Source organism: Petromyzon marinus, chromosome 21 (assembly GCF_048934315.1).
Source record: "Petromyzon marinus isolate PM22_M1 ecotype Great Lakes invasive population chromosome 21, UKy_Petmar_22M1.pri1.0, whole genome shotgun sequence".
Lineage (NCBI taxonomy): Eukaryota > Metazoa > Chordata > Hyperoartia > Petromyzontiformes > Petromyzontidae > Petromyzon > Petromyzon marinus.
The window spans coordinates 8,669,246-8,690,995 of NC_133687.1; positions in this window are offsets into that span (position 1 = coordinate 8,669,246).

Genomic DNA, 21,750 nt, shown 5'->3' on the forward strand with positions numbered 1-21,750 from the left:
TATTTACGTGACTTTACCGAAAGACCCAAAGAATATGAATGCCTGCAGTCACGAAAGTTATCATTAAAAACAGAGTGCCATCGTGTGAATAATGTCTACGTCTCATCGCTCTTCCTGCCATTACGTTGGAACTATCGCAAGCAAGCAACCTGGCAAAGGCAACCCGTGCTGTGAATGTTGTAAAATGTCTACAAGTGACCTAGGGTTTTTTTTGTTTGTTTGTCTTCTCCCTTTTCGTCGCAATACTGCCAGGGCTAACCGTGCTGATGCATTGAAACTTTTCCTTTTCAGACACACCGACAGTTCGCGCATTTTATAAGCGAATGAATGCATTTTTTTTATTTTAACCCCACAAAAAACATTAATTATTTTGGAAGGCATACAACTCGTGATCCCATCAGAAACAGCTTTTACTGCGCGCACGCGACGCATTTTGTATACTCTCAGACACAACACTCGGTGTGTAAAAACATATAAAACGGCCAAGTTCATCCCACCAGACCAGATCGTTGTTTTTTTTTCAGTGGCTTTTTAGTTTTCAACCTCTCTGGGATGTAATGCTGCGGCAATGACAGGGCAGGGGCCGTCCAAGTCACATCAGAGGAAAATAAAATTGTATGAAAAAATTATGGCAACGCTTTTTAAATATTCTGGGAAAATTAAATATATTGGTAATAATTAAAACAATGTCGTTGCTCGTGTGGAAGTTTTCACTAAATTTTCAAATTGGTTTTCACTTATCGGTATTTACAGCCCTGAACCAGGAGTAAAAATGCCACATTCCTATGTCAAGGGCAGAGGGCAACCACTGCGTTGTTCATGAATATTGTACACGTGGATCCAACATTATCGTTAACATGATTATGTTAAATTATCGTGTCGAAATTTGATTTGCAAATTAATCCAGCCTGAGTTTTGTGAGGTAAATATATTTACCGAATCTTATTTCATCTCATACATATAAACATCATTTAACAAAACAAATGTGGATGTTATTCACTTCCAAAATTCAATATGTATTAATAAACCGAGCAAGGACACCAGATCTTAGCTCAAAATAATAGGTTTTACCCTTTCTTAGCTTGTTAATTTTACACATGGAGAGAGAGAGAGCACCATCTGGTAAAAATTGTATATTTGTTATTTTCAGTGTAGTATTGGTCTGGTGGCTCAGGCGTAGAGCGAGTGGATCACAGTGGGAAGGATGCAAGTTGAAATCATGTTGGGGGTTGACTCAGCCCATCATTCCTGTGGGGTCGATAAAATTACAACCGTAATAGAGGTTTATAGGTTAGAGCACGTAAATGTGTCGTTAAAACCCGCCACCACCCGACACAACTCTAGCTGTTCCTCTGATGATGCTAGTTATTACTGGCAAAATGTCGTATTCGAATTGTAAATGTTGTGGGGTTTGTCTCCAACACACTGGTGTGCTGCACGAGTAACGAATTGGCACGTTTTGTTTTTATGTGACAAACCTTACTAATTGGCTGTCGGGTGGTGGCGGGTTTAGCGACACATTTATATGTACGCGATCGAACCCACAAACCTCTATTGTGGATAATATTGGTCGTGAAAGCCTCCTACTGCGTGTTACACTGAAATTAGATCCACTTTATAAGAATAGGCGTTACCCTTTCTGGCAATGAAATAGGAGGTGTTAAGATGTTAAAACACCAAACTGAAATATTTTGCAAGGAATCGTGTCTGCATTAACCACACACACAGTACTTCTGGTGAACATGCAAACAGAAAAGTCAACAGTTTATTTATTTGGATAGACTCCCCACTGATGTAGGAATGTGGAAGTTCTACCACTGGTTCAGAGCTGTAATCAGGAGCTTAAGCACTGCCTCAACGGTCATTTGGACGAGATGTTAACTACCTCGCTTGGTATGCAGGAAGTCGTGCGTTCGGGTTTGCGTGTTTTCCCCGTGGTCGTGTTGGTTTTCTCCGGGTCCTCCGGTATTTCCATCCACATTAGAGTCACGATCATGCGTTTAGAGTATTTAGCTGCTATAAATGTCCACATCACGATAAGCCACTTCGTTGATCTCTAATTGTGTGGCCAGGCCGCTTCTAAAAATAAATATATCTCTCTGCGGGCCTTGCCTTGTAAAATATCTATATTTTAGATTAGTTTATTTGAGTAGAAAAAAATCTTTTTTTCATCACTGTGACATGCACCTACACATCTGGAATAAAAACAAATAATTCTTCAACAAAATTATGCAGAACAGAGAAGGCGCTGGATTGAGTGCGTTTAATATTTAATTTAGCCAAATATATTAAACATTAAATACACCAACCTTTAACACCTTCCCATGTCATTTTAAAAACGTGCTAAAGTCGGTAACATTAAATCCATGTGACTGTGCTCAAGCCGCATGTACAAAGTAATGGGTTTGCACTTGTATTTTTCAATTATTGCAATCATCAAGGTTAAAAAGCAATGCATTAGCCACAGAGAGTAACCCCACAAAGTGGTCTTCATGGGTTGGTGTGTTCAACCAAGGTCAAGAGACCATCACAGCCAAATACTTTGACGTCATTTACCCTTCGGCATGGCGTTCTTCCCTCTCCCGGACCCAGACCTCCATTGCTACAGCATCCATCAAATGACTGTACAGGGACTCCTCTACTTACAGACATTCGACTTACGAACGTTCAGAGATACGAACAAATATGTTCATATGTCCAGTTGCCTGTTCGGACCGAGTTTTTCAAGAGAGTGGAGAGGAAACACGAGTACCAAAGAGAATTGGCATCTACATCTGCAGAACATGAAGAACCAGTAGCATCTACATCTACAGAACGTAAAGAACTAGTGGCATCTACATCTACAGAACGTGAAGAACCAGGGGCATCTACATCTACAGAACGTGAAGAACCAGGGGTATCTACATCTACAGAACGTGAGGAACCAGGGGCATCTACATCCGCAGAACATGAAGAACCAGTGGCATCTACATATTCTTTGGGCATCTACGTCTGCAGAACATGAAGAACCAGTGGCATCTACATCTGCAGAACGTGAAGAACCAATGGCATCTGCATATACAGAACATGAAGAACCAGTGGGATCTACATCTGCAGAACGTGAAGAACCGGTGGCATCTACATCTACAGGAGATTATACTACTTTGAAAGCCATATCCCGTGTTTAGTGTACATGGCGTACAACATGTTGCAAATCGACAGGAGTGAAGTTGGACTTACGAACAAATCGACTTACGAACAGACCTATGAAATTTAACTCGTTCGTAAGTAGAGGCGTATTTATGGGTCGGCGTGTTCATCCAAGGTCTAGAGACCATCGCAGCCAATTACTTTGACGTCATTACCCTTCGGCATGGCGTTCTTCCCCATCCACCAAATGACCGTACAGGGACATCTCTACTTGTTCACAAGTCTAAGTGGAGGAGTCTCTGCATAGCAGTGCCATCGCTTCGCAGAAAGCGGTAGGAGCCCTTGGCCCTGCTCTAGGAAGAAAAAAAAACCCAACAACTTGAACTTGTAACGCGTCACCGCTGCCATCGACGACGACGAGGAGCTGGGAAGGCGGCGACAGGCGCCGTCAAAAGTCGCCGAAGCTCGTTGCGGTCCTCCCATCCCCAGGGGTCGGCAAAGGAAAATAACGAGAACAGCCATTATTATTATTATTCTTATGGAAAAAAAAACATTTCCCATTCGGTAAAACGACTCGATACGTCGAGGGCCGCAATGCATCGTGGTGGTGAATACGAGCAGGTGGCGGCCCTCAGTGGATAAGTGTCACGGAGCAGTCCCTTGAAGAGCAGTCGCGACAAGGCTCCAGAGTGGTAGGTTGCCTGACCCCACCCCCCCCTCTTCCTGCTCTATACAAGGAGGGGTTATTGGGCCAATTAATGAGTGCTTGCAAATCCCCTGCGCTAATGCTCGCGGGTGTTTAACAGGCGTTAGTGCACCGGCTTCCTTGGTTCCAGTTGGAGTACAGCGGCCTTTGTGAAATTGCACTTTGTTGCAATCGTGTGAAATCGTACGCTGTTAATGAACTTTAACATGGACGGGAAAGTGTTGTTTATTTTTTGTTTTAATTTCACCCCCTCTCTATCTATCGCGTATGGCCAGGCCCCACCGGCTCGCGATGACCCACGGCCACTGACCTTCTTCACAACGACCTGCATTCAATACTTTATGACCTTAAATTCGTAACGACCTCCTCCATATTTCTCGTTCGTATTGACACCTGTGATAAAAAAAACAAAGCCTACAAGAGCTGCATCGCCTAATCGCTGCCATCAACTTGATGCTTGGAAAGCTCACCTTGACAACTAAGCCTCGCGGTGGCGAGATGTTAACTACCTCGCCTGGTATACAGGAGGTCGTGGGTTTGATTCCAACCGTGACACCTCGTGTATATTTCAATTTTGCGTGTCTCTCTTTCTCTCTCTCCGTGGTTGCGTGGATTTTTCTCTGTGTCCTCCGGTTTTTCCCTCCACATTTAGAATCCACGTCACACATTTAGAGTTATTGGCTTCTGCTGTAAGTTTCCACGTGATGATGATAAGCCAACTTCGTTGAGCTGTCATTTGTGAGAGCCAGGTCGCTTCTGAAAAAGCGTTACTGTATGCTCAGTGGGGCCTTACCTGGTTAAAAAAAAGTTTTTTTGGTTTTCGTTTTGTTGTTGTTTAAACCTGTGATTGTGAAACGCTTTTCGACTGGTGTCACCTACCGTCCGAGTCGCCCTTCATAAACAGATTCGTCGCTCAATGAGTGAGCTCGATTCTGCTGTAGCCCCGCCATGGCGTATATAGTGATGGCAAAGACAAAAAAAATGGTCTTCCACAAGTGGGCAGGAAATGCAATTTGAGTTCCTGATGGAGGACAGTTTTGCCACTATTTTACGTCCAGTGGGCTTTTTGGCCATTGCTTGAATGGGGGCCCATCAACTTCAGTGTTAGGAGATTGGCGCTTGCGGAAAGGAGTAATGTCCGTGTTGGCGTACGATATCGAAAATCGGGGATGCGGTTCACGTAGGCTTTTCCGGCCATCACTCCTCACGCCAATTTTAGAGAAATGGGTAGGCAATTTTTACGAGTGTTTTTCGACAAAGCGTTGCAATACAGGGTCGTGATTTGATTTATTAATGTATTAATTTCGTCTCAACTCTCTCTACTTTATTTGCATTGTTTCAAATGTGTGTCGAGTTTTTTTTTATCTCATTCTCAGTAGTCGAATCTAACAGCGTTTAATTTGTGCACGGAAAAACCACACAAATCATACGCGTGCCATTCGGTGCTTGATGTGTGAGCCCTGAGAGCCGATACTCATAAATGAACCCACGCATTGTCATACTCCTGCAGACGTATCCGAAAAAGAAAATGTGCCACATTTTGACCACCGGTAGCCGCGTGTCATCCCGTGCGTTTGCCTTAAACCGAAGTCGAACCCAAGGTGACGGTGCTTAGCTTGGGGGGTAGGGGGGATGGGGGGGGGGGTGGCCCTAAAAGTGACCGCGGTGGGACTCTGCCGCAGGAAAAACGATGCCCTCCCTGACCCGTATAGAGAACGGGATCCCCGTTGCGCTGCAGTGCGGAGTTCGCCAATTCTGACGGGGGCCATTGCGTCGCTGCCTCCTCCATCCCGCATGGCCTACGGCAGACGCACACGCGCACTCGTATGCAACACATTTGTACTGGCACACAGGATGCAGCTATCGAAGGGCAAACATCATTCGTATGTACACAGCGACATTCGGTATGTGTGTACGTTGAACTTCCTTAGCGCCGTACGTAGCCAGCTGCGGTAATTGGAGGTGCGGACCGTGCCAATCGGAGGTGATGTGAGGAATTCCATGGCAGGAGACGAGGAAGCAGCTTGTTCGGGAATGGAACATTGCAAGGAAGAGTTGTCTATTTAATTGTAAAGTGGAGGTTGAGACGGGCGGAGCGCCTGTGGAGGATGGAGTTACAAGCTGAAGATGGGGGCCAAGAGGAAGGGCGAAGCTCATTTTGGTGGATTCTGTAAGAATGGATCTGAGAGGTCCTTTCCAACTTCGCAATGGTTAACGAGAGAGAGAGAGAGAGTAAAATGGCCTTTTGACCTGGTATAAAAAAGTAAAAAAATACGTGTAGCGTTATAAAAATATATTCGTACTTTTTCTAACTTGTAAGAATTCACAATTATGCGGTCCCGTTTGTAAAGTTGCAATACATTTTTTTAAATATATATTCTTTTGAAAACGCGGTTGTTGTTCTGTTTTTAGAAACATTTGCTTTGCTCCTGAAACCATCGCCTAAAGATGGATAATGATCAACCCACCGTTTCGAACCTAAATCTCTAGAGTTGATGAAAACAAAGAAATGCAATGCTGAGCGCCAAATGCCTCCCCCGTGGTGGCTATGCCGTTTTATTCGCTCACCCGCGTCCAACCACGTGGGGCGAGAGGGGGGGGTGTTCAACTTCCGCGACAGGTGAGTGGTGCATAGCGGGATAGGCGGCTCGGACAGACAAGCAACGCGGTCGTGTGGGACCATAGCGTTATGTGGTCCGTTGCGTCAGAATTCAGGGACGTGTGGTCAGGGGAGGCAGGGGAGGCGGAGCCTCACCTGTCATACTCCAACGAAAATAGCTGTTACGAAAAGAAAAATAATAATCAAATCAAATAAATATATTAAGATGTTTCCACTGATCTGTGTTATAAATGTCATGTCTGCACGAATCCAATCATTTTTATAGTCAGAATCGGCAAATTTGCGGAGCTCCGCTGCAAATACAGGAAGAGACGAGAGGTGAGGCAGCGACGAGCTCAGCCTCCCCTCTGATTGCGCAACCCTTCAGTAGCTGGATGGAACGCGGGCAATAAGCGCGTGCCTGTTACTATCTCAGAATGCCACCAATGTAATGTTTGTAGACCTCTTCATTTCATGTCCTCGCCTTCTATTCTCCAAGTAACGTATGTCACGTATGTGTATAGAGATATTTAGGCTCGCTGGTCTCGTCATGAAACTGCAATGAAAAAGCACCAGGGGAAGCAGCTATCACATCTGCCTCACTGAGGGGGGCGTGTTAGACACGCCCCCTCAGTGAGGCCACGCCCCCCTCAGTGTGTGAATCTGGCTCTGACACTAGCCAGTGCCTCCCCAGCCATTGACCTCACCGCACGTCACTGTGTCAGATCCCTTTTCTTCGGGGAAGGAAGAGGGGGGGGTCTCTGGAGTGACATTCACGAGCGGGCCCCAGATCTGGATGAACTCACGAGCGGGCCCCAGATCTGGATGAACTCACGAGCGGGCCCCTGATCTGGATGAACTCACGAGCGGGCCCCAGATCTGGATGAACTCACGAGCGGGCCCCAGATCTGGATGAACTCACGAGCGGGCCCCAGATCTGGATGAACTCACGAGCGGGCCCCAGATCTGGATGAACTCACGAGCGGGCCCCAGATCTGGATGAACTCACCTTCCCTTTTCCTCGGTTTCAGACTCGGGTGTTCTGAAGCTGCTCGGGCGAATATGGATCGCCCTTTGATTTTTAAGCGCTCTATCGCTGCACTGGACATTGTTAGTATTGATGAAAAAATTAAGGATAGGCTTTGCCCCATTCTGGCAATGCAACACAGCAAGAAAAAAAACTACTTCAGCAGTTTTTTCTTGTTGTGGTTGTCCCACCTGATCACGATTGCTTGTGTTGCGATCGAAACGTCGTGATCTATTATTATTATTCTACCTACGTGACTTTACCGAAATAACCAAAGAGTATCGGTGTGAAGACGTTCAAACACCAAATAGATCACCGATTGCAAGGCATCAAGTCTGCATGAACCACGCACACAGTACTTGTGGCAAAACATGTGAACAAACGTGCTCTGAAAATTATCCATACGTTGTCTTTGAAACTGATTGGATTGGCCTACACCAGAGACAGCCTTCTTTGTGGTCGAGTCTCACCAGTGTCAGACCAGGGAACGCCAAAAATCGAACAGTACAAAGGCAATGCAAGTATCAAATTATGAATAGCTCGGGTTGAGCGGTGATATCTGTGGGACCTTTTTGCCAGTGTCAAATTGATGAAACAGTAAGGCTTTATTTGTATGTGTTTGTCCTGTAAGCACTTCTTTTTGACTGCATCCCGGACACGTTTTTGTTCGGTTGTTGCCTGTTCCTTCGTATGGAACGCTCTGATGGCAATTGTGTTCATGTTCTGTGCTGATGCACCAATGCACTCCCTTGCAAACTAGATGGGTAATGGGCTAAATGTGTTTTTCGTGTAACCAATAAACACCGATTGATTGATTTACACTGATTGTTTGTTTGTTTACAAAGGGGGGGGGGGAAATGTTTAGTAATTTTCCACAAATTTGGCCTCAATTGTTCCAATCAGCGTCACGTGGGAAAATGCAACACGCATTCGGATCTCTCGCACAGAGCGCTGCAGTCTCTCTGTGCGAGAGAACGGGTGGGGGGGGTCTGTGAAAGTGGCTTCCACAGAGCAACCCTCTGAGATCGCTTCCAGTAAAGTCCGGTTCCGAACGACACCTTCGTCAAACAAGACTGCCTTCAAGAATAAACAAGTGGGCAGTGCTCTTGACGGATACGAGGAGGGTTGTTATTCCCTCTCGGCATTCCTGATTGTGCACCACTGCCAACGCAGCAGCAGCAGCAACAAAATAATCAAATTTGCACGCTCTACGTATGCGAGTGATGTTCAGCCAGAAGAGGACATTACAGAGCTACCTCGGAGATCTCATCGAGTGACCTCTGGTCCGCAACGGTTAGCGAGAGAAGCAATTTGTCACCGGCTCTGCGTCTGAGAGTAAACGTTAATCGCACTGCACGGCCCAAAAAAAAAAGAAAAAGAACCGACATCACAATTAGGTTTCTGAAGTGCGCGCGTCCGTCGGGAGACAACGGTGTTAACGAACGGACACAAGAGTTTACAGGATTTGTGTTGTGACTTATTAGGTTTCTACCCGAAGGCGATGCATTTCGTTTTTTTGTTTTTTTCTTGGCGTCGCATCGTCGCCACTTGCGAGGCTTGGATCCGTCGTTACGGGCCTATTTAAGCATTTCTGGGATTTGAAATTAATTACAGAGGGATTTCATTTCAAATTGGAAAACGATGCGGCGGTGGAGTACATTTGGGACGAACACGTCCGATTGTCTTCGGGACATCAAATTCGTTTCTTTTCTTTTCCATTTTATAAGTTGATTTAGGTACGGAGACAACCCCTCCGCTGAAACTTACAACGATGTAAAACCATAACAAACAGTCGGACGCCCGAAGCATTTTAAAGTAATTCTAGATTTGAAGCTTTCGTGACTGCACTCTTTGGTTCTATTCGGTAAAGTCACGTAGGTAAAAAATAAAACAACAAAAATCACGACGTTTTGGCCACAACACAAGCGACCATCATCAGGTGAAGGGACAAGACTGTCTCGAGGACATTTAAAAGTAATAATAATTTAATCTTGATTTGAAGCTTTTTGCGTGACTGCGGGAATCCATGCTCTTTGGTTCTTTCGGTAAAGTCATCACGTAGGTAGCAAAAAATATATGATATATTATTTTTTGTTCAATAATAATTTAAGCAAATAACACAATCAGCCAATAAGAGAAATCTCACATCCCATCTCCACGTATGATAAAAAAAAAATACCGTCATAATTTTACGCGCTGAGCAACAAATCCTTGAATTAGCTCTACTTTCTGAAAGGTGCCGTTTTTTTCTTCAATAAAAATTTTTTTAAAGTCAATTCTGGCTCACACTCCACGTAAAAAAAAGAGAGAATGTGTTTTAAATCGCATGCTTGTGCTGTCGAAAACAATTAGGTCAAATCGCGCACACACTCAGGCGAAAGCAAAGATATCCTTAACAGACTGCACGTGTGTTGCATTTATTTTACAACACTGTTGGGCGCAAGGATTATTAGCGAGCAGCACTCATGAAGGCCGCCATGGCACACGAGGCAGTGGGTGGCCACCACCACACCCGGCCGCCTTTGCCACCAGGTACACGTTTGAGGCTGAGTCGACCTGGTGGAGACCCAGAATGAGTTCAAATATTCACCGCTGTTATTGATCGAAAGCTGGAATTGACCTCGGGCCGCCTGGTCCGCAACGCAGTAACCGCTGCGCCACCACGAGACACACGCACACAGTGCACACACACAGACATAAAGAACGAGAAATGAAAAAAACTATTAATTATTTAAGATGTATATGTTAGCATTATACATAGAGATGGTGAGACTCAGATCATAGTGTCAGCCTCTGGGCATTAGGCCCCCCACCCCGCTCCCCCCCCACCCCGCCCCCCATCCCTCACCCCGCCCCCCCCCTATTATTAGGGCCTCCATCCAATTGTATATCGCACAATTTGCATGTAATCAATACCCTGCACTCCTCTGAAAAATCACACGCTCAGGCAAGTGGCATTGCCTAATAATTATTGTAAGAGAAATGAAATGTAATTATGCATCTTTCAAATGCCAGGCGTGCTCGTGGGGATTTCTCTATTCGTGTAAAACGGGTTTATTTCTCACTTTATTGCAGCTACGCGCAATAATACAATGATGCATCAATGTCGGCTTTAATTCGATGTTCTAGAATTCCCCACCGGATAATTTGATCTAGGCAAATTGTAATGCCAAACGCGGGCTCAAGAGACCACTCAGAGCAACGCCAATGATGGCACCATAACTCATCCCCTCACTCCAATCCTTCTGCCACTTCCAACCTCCGATTGGCACGTTTGGCTACGTACGGTGCGAAAGAAGTTCAACGCAGTTTAACACGTAGTCTTTCGCGATGGATATCCACGGCAATATCCATTGTAATTTCTATGCATACATTAACCCGTTTCTCTGACCTTCGCACCTGATTGGCTCACCAGTGACGACCACATTTATCCATTGTATTTAATACTAAAACAGGAGGATGAATCCACAACTCTTTGTGTCGCCTGAGAATGCTAGTTGGAATTACTGGCGAGACGTCGTACACGAATTGTAAATGTTGTGAATTTTACTCTCCAAAACACCGGTGTGGTGTACTCGTAGCGAGTTGACACGTTTTGTTTACGTGACAAACCTTCCTGTTCGGCTGCGTAGAGTGGTGGCGACTTTTACGGCGCGTTTATGTGTACGCGATATAGCCCAAAAACCTCTTATGGAAGTCTTGAGTTAAAGCTTTCGTGACTGCAGGAATTAATATTCTTGGGTCTTTCGGGAAAGTCACGTAGATAGGTTCAAAGAAAATAGCAAAAAATAACAAAGGGTTGAATGTCGCAGTCACCCCTAAACACATCCCAGTTGATGATATAATTGACCAGGTCGACGTAGCCCTTAAGGGTTTGGGACACATTCCTGCAGACGTGGCAAGATCGGAAATCGCTGCAATCCTCAAAAACGCTAAGACACCTATTAGCAACATCAGTAAAAGATGAGCGCTTTGAGCTTTCTCAATTAAAAATGAGAGATGACATCGTCATCCTCTCAGCCGACGAGGGCAATGCCACAGTTATCATGGACAAAACCACATACAATAACAAAATTCAGGACCTACTTAATGATGGTAGCTATAACAAAATTGAAAGAGATCCCACCAACTGCCTCGTTACGAAAACCAACAATATCACTGATTCGGCATCTTTAATCGAACCAACCAAGCGGTTTTCCTTAAAACCCTCTGCTGCTAGACCACCCAGATTGTATGGCTTACCAAAAATCCATAAAGATGGGACACCCCTTCGTCCTATCGTCTCCACCATTGACTCACCCACCTACAAACTGGCCCAATTTCTGTCTGAGACCTTACAACCATTCACTGGTAAGACCACCTCAGCTGTACTCAACTCAGCTCACTTGGTATCGCTAATGAAGGACATCTCACTATCTCCAGGTGATTTGCTCGTTACTTTCGATGTGGTCTCTTTGTTTACCAAAGTAATTGTGCTTGATACCATTGCAATCATTGAGGATTTGGTCCAACAAGGACTGAATGCTGATGTACCGGCCCTGTGAGACACTGCCTCACCAACACTTACTTCAACTGGAATGGAACATTCTTCAAACAAGTTGAAGGTACCCCAATGGGTTCTCCCTTATCTCCAGTTGTAGCCAATGTTTTCATGGAAATTTTGAGACAGATGCCATCCAGGCATCCACTCTACGTTCGTCCTTGTGGAAGAGGTACGTGGATGACACGTTTGTCATCTGGCCACATGGCCGACTAGCTCTGAACCAATTCTTCAACCACATCAACTCCATACACCCAGCCATCAAATTCACCATGGAGGTGGAAAGGGATGGCAAGTTACCATTCTTGGATGTTTTAATCGAAAAAGACCAGATGGCTCAATGGGACACTCTGTCTACAGGAAAGCCACCCATACGGATGCCTACCTAAAACCTGACTCCCACCACCATCTATCCCAGAATTCCCTCATCAAAACTCTACACCATAGAGCTCGATGTATTTCCGACCGTCATCACCTTGCCAGTGAACTGGAACACGTACACCAAGCTCTCAAGATGAATGGATATTCAGACTACACAATCCGTAAAGCTATCACCCCAACCGTTGGAAAAGAACCATCTGAGGGCCCAATCAAAACCATCACCTTGCCATACATAGCAGGTATCACTAAAAAGATTTTAAAAAAATCATGAGCAAACACAAGATCTAGTTTCGATTTAACACAGTACATAAAATTCGTGATTTGATCCCATCTTTCGATTTAAAGCTTTCGTGACTGCAAGGATTCATCTTTGTTGGTTCTTTCGGTAAAGTCACGTAGAATGAGAATAAAATAATAAACTGTCCTCCAGACAGTCTCGTCCCTTCACCTGATGAAGGCCGCTTGTGTTGTGGCCGAAACGTCGTGAGAATATTATTGTGTTATTTTATTTTATCAATTTATTATTTTATTCTCATTCTACGTGACTTTACCGAAAGAACCAAAGAAGTTGATCCCATCTGTGAAGGATGTGATCCCTGACATGAAACTTAGCTATTTCAATGAGCCATTTCAATGCTAAATTATATGCTAATTCCTTTGTCAAGGCACTTTGTGTTTTTCTTCTCACACAGCTTAAAGGTCGTGATCTAAGCGTGGCTTCTTCCACTCCAGCGCTGTCCTCCAGACAGTCTCGTCCCTTCACCTGATGAAGGCCGCTTGTGTTGTGGCTGAAACGTCGTGATTTTTTGTTATTTTATTTTCACCTACGTGACTTTACCCAATAGAACCAAAGAGTATACATCTCATCAAGGCTAATTATGGTGACCATAGAAGACATTTTGTGAAAACTGGATTGGCATAAATGCACAAACATGAAGTTATGAACGTAAGTTCGCTGATGAGAGAGTTAACATAACCAATGGATGTAAACTTCAGGATATGGTTGAATAACTTCACAAAGGTGGCAGCAAAGTCAGGCTTCAGAATAAAGGAGTTCTGAAGGTACAATATCGTGGACGTAACTTTATAGGTTAAAGGTTCCCTGCCCTGCCTGCAATTCGATGTTGGTAAAAAAAAAATCAATTATCGAACGATAAAATGAGTGAGAAACCTGTTCCTCGTCATCATAAAAAATCACTGTGCACTAGTGCTATGGCTAACATTTGTAGAAATATGAGCATAACAAGTAAATTTAAAGCTGATTAGCGCAATTCCCTTTGTTTAGCCGTACGGATGAACACCTACTGTGATTCATGATTAATGTCTTAGCAGACAGAATCAAAAACGCATATCCATACAATTGCGTGTGTAATGACTCCGGACTCGAACTTTAGAGGTTCATTTCATTTGACGTAACGTAGCTTAGGACCCCGTCGTCGTGAGATAACGCCGACGTGGAGATCGTATCACCGAGCAGACCGCGACGACTTGAAGACAGTGACGACGTGAAGACAGCAACGATGGCCCGACTCCCTCTCCACAAACCCCGAATATCCCTTCTTGCCCTGCTTATAGCCTCGTGGATTCTCCGGGGGGGATTTCCCCCCCCCCCCCGCTGTCTCTTTTGGAAACTCTGGGGAATTTCTGAACCAAGGACACTCTGGGGAAATTCCCAACCAAGACCCTCCAGACTTGCTGACACCTTGTCTTTGCATCCAGTCTCGCTAACACCCTGTCTTCACCTCGAGACTTACTGACGCAATTTTTCCACATGGAACCTTAATTTTCGCAATGCATTTGTGGTTATTTTAAGTTGAAGTTTTTGGCTGTGGTACTGGCATCCATTATTGCCTCTGATAGTTGATAATACAGTGAGGGAAAAAAAAGTATTTGATCCCCTGCTGATTTTGTACGTTTGCCCACTGACAAATAAATGATCAGTCTATAATTTAATGGTAGGTTTATTTGAACAGTGAGAGAGAGAGAATAACAACAAGAAAACCCAGAAAAACGCATGTCAAAAATGTTATAAATTGATTTGCATTTTAATGAGGGAAATAAGTATTTGATCTCTCTGCAAAACACGACTTAGTATGTTTTTCTGGATTTTTTTGTTGTTATTCTGTCTCTCAATGTTCAAATAAACCTACCATTAAAATTATAGACTGATAATTTCTTTGTCAGTGGGCAAACGTACACAATCAGCAGGGGATCAAATACTTTTTTCCCCTCACTGTATACCAAAGGGTCTCACAGAGCAAGTGGGCTTTGACAATGGTTTTTTGGTTCAGAAATTACTGTCGCTGCAGAATTCAAAATGTTTCAATTGTGCAAATTGGTTCTATGGTCAATGTGATCGCCACTGGGCTACTCGCCACACGAGGTACCACCGGTAAACTCAAACAACATTAGTCAATAATAGTATGGCCTTAAAAGGAACAGTGTATATATAATAGGTGACGTTTCAGGCAATGGGCCTTCTTCATGGCAAACATATGGAAAGGCCAGGAAGCTACAGTGGACAATAATAATGTTGGATACTGCACTTTACACCATGGGGTCTGATGATAATTAAGTTTATGTCTTCTGATCACCATTTTTTTAGATTTGCATATGCATAGTTATATTATAATAGTATCTATCGAGTCACAGACGAATCCTTCAATTGTAATCAAACAGTATTACCACTGAATGCACTCCTGTATAAAATGTTGCTGGCACATTGCATTTGTGGATTGTTTTGTTCTTGTGAGGTCAAGGCAAGATCCACTTAGCAATGCATTCCTGGACCCCATTAACCTTTCAATGAAAGGAATTTACCTGATCCAGGCAGAAGCATCTGAGAAACAAGATGTGAGGTACACAAACATGACATTTAATAAAACAAAAATGAAACTTAACGGCATAAGGTTTGTCCAGCACTCAATAATAAAGATGTTTTCAGTGCAGGAAAGGCGTTTCATTCAGTCCTGCTGGCTGAAAGGTGTTCAGATTGGATACGAGGCGGAAAATTCTGTAATATTTCTGGTTTCATTCCCAACGGAGATCAAATATTAAAACACGCATTGACATGTCGCTGGGGCAGTGGTGCATCAGGCTGTCTTTTACTGACCACACTGGGTTACGTGGCCTCTGATGATGGTGATTGTTATTGTGAATACCATTCGGTGTTGCCATTTTGTACGCGTGCAAGTAAACATCTGCATGACATCGTTCACCTGAAAATACCACACTGCAACATATGACTGAGATTCAGTTATACGTGTTATGGTGTTACGATACAATAAGTGTACGTCTACATATACTTCCTGATAAATGGATCTCATTAAGTGTCTATTATAGTGGTGGAATGTGAAATTGTCGCTGTTGCTTTGCATCCGCATCAGCGGCAGTGCCGGACTAAGCGAGTGCGGGGCCTGTAGCATGATGTTATAAAGGGGCTCTAAATAAAATAAATAAAATAAACACGTAAATATTAAAACACACATTTTTTTATTGCATAGTAAAGTAATTGTATTTTCCCATTGGCTATACAGCCAGATAAAACGACAAATCGCTAACCCTAAACACCCAGTCGTTCATAAAAAATTAAGGCGGTATAGTACTATAGTAATAGAGCAAGTGCAGCATTTACTGAACCGGAATTGAGAGCTTGAAAGCATTTATAGCGCGGGGCCCTTGACAGTTCGGGGCCCGTAGCTACGACATACGTAGCTACCTTTGCTCCTAGGATAATTCAGCAATGATCAGCGGCCATACGAAAGCTGAAGATAGCAGTGCAAATGCTGCCATAGATTTACAGATTAAACAGCAATTAGCAACATTTGTATCTTCTCTAAAGTCCAAAGGCTGCCCTCATTGTGGAGGACGGGCATCGTGACAAATCATGACCGTGTAACAGAGCTTTGTAAATCCACTGCTGCCGCTAGGGCCTCTTCCACGCCATATTCGCCATGGAGCTTGTTTTACCATACATCACCACAGTCACACATTAATTGGCGATGGCAGTAGCGCACCAGCAAAGATAGCAACGACAAAAACTCAAACATGTATGTGGATAACACTGTGCGACCACCCCTGCTTACGACGCTTAAGGACGGGCCTCCATCGAGCCGAATGTATAGAGTAGAGTGGAGTGTGTAGTAGTGTACAGTGTAGTATATAGTGTAGTGTATAGCAGTGTAGTGTATAGTGTAGTGTATAGTAGTGTACAGTGTAGCTACGTATGCTACGGGCCCCGCAGTGTATAGAAGTGTAGTGTAGAGTAGTCTATAGTAGTGTAGTGTATAGTGTAGTGTGTAGTAGTGTAGTGTATAGTAGTGTACAGTGTAGTATATAGTGTAGTGTATAGTAGTGTAGTGTATAGTAGTGTACAGTGTAGTTTATAGTGTAGTGTATAGCAGTGTAGTGTATAGTGTAGTGAATAGTGTAGTGTATAGCAGTGTAGTGTATAATGTAGTGACTAGTGTAGTGTATAGTAGTGAAGTGTATAGTAGTGTAGTGTATAGTGTAGTGGATAGTGTCGTGTATAATAGTGTACAGTGTAGTATATAGTGTAGTGTATAGTGTATAGTAGTGTAGTGTATAGTGTAGTTATAGTAGTGTAGTATATAGTGTAGTGTATAGTAGTGTAGTGTATAGTGTAGTGGGTAGTTTCGTGTATATTAGTGTACAGTGTAGTAGTGTAGTGTATAGTAGTGTAGTGTATAGTGTAGTGTATAGTAGTGTAGTGTATAGTGTAGTGTATAGCAGTGTCGTGTATAGTAGTGTATAGTAGTGTAGTGTATAGTGTAGTGTATAGCAGTGTCGTGTATAGTGTAGTGTATAGTAGTGTAGTGCCTCCATAGAGCACAATGTGTTCGCCTACCGACCATTCCACTGTTAACGATGGGTTGTTGTCGGTACAGTAAATATCAATTAATGCATTTATTAGCCATGTTTCTTTGAATAGTATGTGTTTATAACGTTGTTAGTCTCTTTATGCATTAATATCCACTGTTTAAATATTATGAAGCAAGTTTTTTGGGGGGGTGAAAGGTGGTAACTTTCGATGCTATCGGAACGAATTCAGGCTTTAACGTGCGCTTCCTATACTCGCTTAGCGACCAAATCACTGAACGACCGGTCTCGTGGAACCAATCACCGTCGTTATTAGGGGTTCTACTGTAACATAAATCTCTGCCCCCCCCCTGCCCCCTAAAAGAAAAAATAATGAAAATGCTCCTTCTCTCTCTTTCAACCCAGAGTCCTCTTTTTATCCACCAACACTTTGCCAATCGACAACATCTAAACTAAATCTATCCATTCAGAGTCTGTTTGCCACACTTTGGTAAACAGCCGTATCATCAATTGGCCACACATAAGTAAACAGATTCGTCAGCTGAGAACATCACTCGCACACTGCCACGGCTGACATCCCTAATTGATTCTTATTTCCCATAACGCCAGGCCCCGGTCTGTAACCGCCGTCTACGCAAGCATACACAAACAAACAAAAAAATCTATTTAACCCGATCAATACATACAAACCAATGGAACCCGATACACCGCGCCACGCATCCAACCAAAACACTCGCCATTTCACATACAATATCTCTTTCTCTCTCTCTCTCCAACTACAATTTACATTTACACGTCCCTGTTGTTTCCTTTGTTGAAACTCCCAAAAGTGTCATGCCACGGCAAGCATATCCCCAACCTGATTGCGTAGCATGAGGCACGAAGGTGTTCCTGCGAGGTCAGAAAAAAAAACGCGCTCCTGTGCATTTGTTTTTATCTCCTCCCATTCCTTCCCAATCGTTGCCCTCGCCGTCATTAACGCGAGGAGATACTTCTTCAGGTTCAAGCCGGACATTTTCACGAATTGCCCACTGCGGATGGCAAAGCGCGTCTCGGAAAGCTGCGTAGCTGCGTGGTGGAGGACTTGTCCAAGGAGGGAGGTGACGACCGCAGTTGCGAGCTCGTCTTGTTGAGTTGCGCGCAGCGTTGCAGCTACTTAGATGCCGGCTACGTGTCCACCATGTGCATACCCGATTTTTTTTTTGCCCGACAAATCGGGTTATTGGTTTTAATGGGATTCAACCTGATTTTGCCGATTTTTCATAGTTTAATTTATTTGGTATAGCCCTGTGAGCCGGTCGGCTCTTGAATCGGGTGCAACAGCAACAAACAAAACAAAAACATAAACAAGAAAAACATCTTAAAGTGACTATGTGTGACTGTGCGAACAGAAAATCCAGGAAAAAAAAACATCAAAATATTCCTGAAAAAGCACCGTACACCAACGCTGTGTGCAAAAAATCCCAGTGGGATGCAAGTCAAACAACAACAACCACAAGAAAACTTAGATTAAGGCCATCAGTCTAACTCCGTACTACAATAAACAAAAAAACATGGCCAAAAAAACCTGTTTTTATTATCGGCGTCTCGTGCACACTTCAATCCTGCTCCTCCTCGTCGTCCGCCGCCTCCGCGTCGTCTTCATCGTCGTCGCTCTCGCCGCTGGACTCGGCGGCGTCGTCGCCGGCCGTCGCCGTCGGCCGTCGGGTAGTCGTGGAACCGCGTTGAGGTTCGACTCGATGAAGACGAGCTTCTCGACTTGTGCTGGGCGCCAGGCCGTTCGTCAAAACCTGGAATGGATCAATCCCAGCGTCGAGAAGTTTCGCTCAGACGCAGCGGCGGCGGTCGACGTGGCCACGCTGAACAGTTTGATGGCGATATTCTGGAGCGCGCATTGGCATGCTGAGCCCGGGGCCCCGGCACGAACGCCGCTAATGGGTGCGTGCGTGCGACTGAAATCCCGACTTAACTTTAATGAAAACCGAATAAAACTGGATTTGGGCAGGATCCAGGTGCTCCGGTTTTATATATAAAAAAAAACTATTAAAACCCGAATGAATAAAACCGGGCCGTGCCAGCCTTGCGTATCAGTGCCCTACATTATTACAGAGCAACTCAGACCCTTATTGGTCACCCCGTGCCCCTTACAAATCTCAACGTTCATCCTACAAAGTCCGATCACAAGGGAGAAACACAAACAAATAGACAAAACGTATTTTTATTACCCGTATTGAAACGGATGTTCGCCGTATGGACATGAAAACTCAATTTCCCTGCCTGCAAAGGAATACGGGGGGGGGGGGGGGGGGTCAATTTGGATACGTTGACAGCTGTGGATGTGGAGTGAGGCGAAGCAAAGCTAAGCTTCAACCCAGCCCGGAGTTTTGGTGCAGCGTTCCGTGCTACGAACCAGTGACGACTATCTGAACCGGTCGTGGGGCTCCCCTAGGTCGACTCAGCCTCAAACGAGAACCCGGTGCGGTGAGTGAAAACATCGCCACTGGGGAGACAAAGGCGGCCGGGCGTGGTGCTGGCCACCGAGCCACCCACCCACTCACCGCCTCGTGTGCCGTGTTGGCTGACAGTGTTCTTCATGGCAAGGCCCCGCTGTACCACCAGCTGCTCCTGGTGGCCTTTAGTGCGGTCCCTGACGTGTGGACCCCCACCGACTAGACACAAAAAGTGGCAATACCACCCCCCATCATTATCATTATCGTGCTGCTGTCAAACCAACAATGGTTTCAAACGTGTGGAGGCCCTCACTCACACTGATGGTGTCTTATCGGCGAAAGTGCCCCCCCCCCCTCGCCCAACCTCTGAAAATGAGTAAAGAACGCTGCAATAGCTGCTCGCAATCAGCACTTGCCCCAAGAGTCTATGCAGTCTACATGGGGGATCTTTGTCTTTGTGCGCCAGTAGGTGGGAATCGCACTCACCCAATGATTATCCTTTCAACGAAGAGACTTAACACGACCGTAACAACAACAACAAACACACGTGCGTGAGAAACAATAGGTTTGGGGTTGGGGCGGAAAATCCTGGGGTGATTTCGGAGAAAAGTGAGCAATGCATCCTCCCCTGACTCTTCTGCGCTGAGATGGATGGGAGCGCTGGGAATAATGCGAAGTGCTGCATCTCTACACACCCGCTCCCCCGTCACAAGGGGCACCACGGTGGCTATGAAATGTTATCTCCCTCGCCTGGTATGGAGGAGGTTGTGGGTCCGATCCCGACGCTGACTGTGCCTGCTGTATATTTGGAGTTTGCGTGTCTCTCTCTCTCATCATCATCATCAGTGGCTAGGAGATGTTATCTCCCTTGCCTGGTATGGAGGAGGTTGTGGGTCCGATCCCGACGCTGACTGTGCCTGCTGTATATTTGGAGTTTGCGTGTCTCTCTCTCTCTCTCATCATCATCATCAGTGGCTAGGAGATGTTATCTCCCTCGCCTAGTATGGAGGAGGTTGTGGGTCCGATCCCGACCCTGACTGTGCCTGCTGTATATTTGGAGTTTGCGTGTCTCTCTCTCTCTCTCATCATCATCAGTGGCTAGGAGATGTTATCTCCCTCGCCTGGTATGGAGGAGGTTGTGGGTCCGATCCCGACCCTGACTGTGAAACTGCTCTCTTATCTTCATTATTATTTGTGACCTACCAATGTCTGCAGGCAGGATCAATCGATGGCAATCCTATTACCTGCAGACATTTAACACCGTTAATTCCTCCTGTTTGATAATATTTCTCTTGTCCGTATGCATCTGTGCAGATCGGTTTTTCTTTTTTGCGGTTAAGCCATCGTCCCCACATACCGCTCGTATCAATGCGGATAAGAGGAGCGGCGACCCACTGCTCTGTAGAGTAACATTGGTATAAACGCTTGTCACAATATGAACAGCGCATTGACAACGCGCAGGGGCGGAGCCAGGATTTAAGGCCGGGGTGACATTCAACAAATTTAAATTTCAAGAATGATTAGAGAGTCAGGCTGTTGAACTAGACGCCATCGGTTGGCGACACACTCTGACAATGCAGTTGCACGGAATCCGCCAGACCGAGTGTCGTACACTTATACAGCAGAATGTCACCCCTGTCACCCCCCCCCCCCCCCTTGCTCCGCCCCTGAAAACGCGTACTGTTTTATGTACTGTTTACGAAGTGTGTTAACAAATCCACAACTGAGAAACACGATGATTGACAGAGGGGTGTGAATTATTTTTTCGATAGTGTAATTAAATAGAGGTACTGCAGGTAAGAAGTTTTCAGTTTTAAAGGCGTAGTTTAACAAAGACAACACTTGCCACCGTCCTTCAAACCCATCGGTGAAAAAGAGCAACGTTTGAGCTTACATTATAATATAATACTCTTTGGTTCTTTCGGTAAAGTCACGCAGGTAGAAAAATAATAGATTTCGACGTTTCGATCGCAACACAAGCAATCGTCATCAGGTGAGACAACCACAGCAAGAAACATTGCTGGAGTAGGCCTACTGCTGAAGCATTCGCTTGTTCAGCTCAACTGCTGAAGTAGTGCG